The sequence below is a fragment of the Chiloscyllium plagiosum genome, chromosome 44 (assembly GCF_004010195.1).
Source record: "Chiloscyllium plagiosum isolate BGI_BamShark_2017 chromosome 44, ASM401019v2, whole genome shotgun sequence".
In the NCBI taxonomy this organism is placed as follows: Eukaryota; Metazoa; Chordata; class Chondrichthyes; order Orectolobiformes; family Hemiscylliidae; genus Chiloscyllium; species Chiloscyllium plagiosum.
In genome coordinates, this window is record NC_057753.1 from 12,177,332 (window position 1) to 12,177,626 (window position 295).

Below are 295 nucleotides of genomic sequence, written 5' to 3' on the forward strand. Positions count from 1 at the left end.
GAGAGGCAGTTCTTCTTACCTCACTACAGCACTCGATTCAAGAGATCATCTCAACTCGCTGTGCATGAGCGAGTTCACACCATGCGACACCATTCTCCCGCCGTGAGTGTGGGAAAATATTTATCACTTCATCCAAACGTTTGGCACACCAATGATTCGCCTTGTGAATAGACCACATTCCTGTCTTGAGTGGGGGAAGGGTTTCACTAATTCATCTGAACTGCTGATGCTTCAGCGTCTTCACACTAGAACAACGCCGTTCTTATGCCCTGAATGCCCTGGGAAAGGATTCATT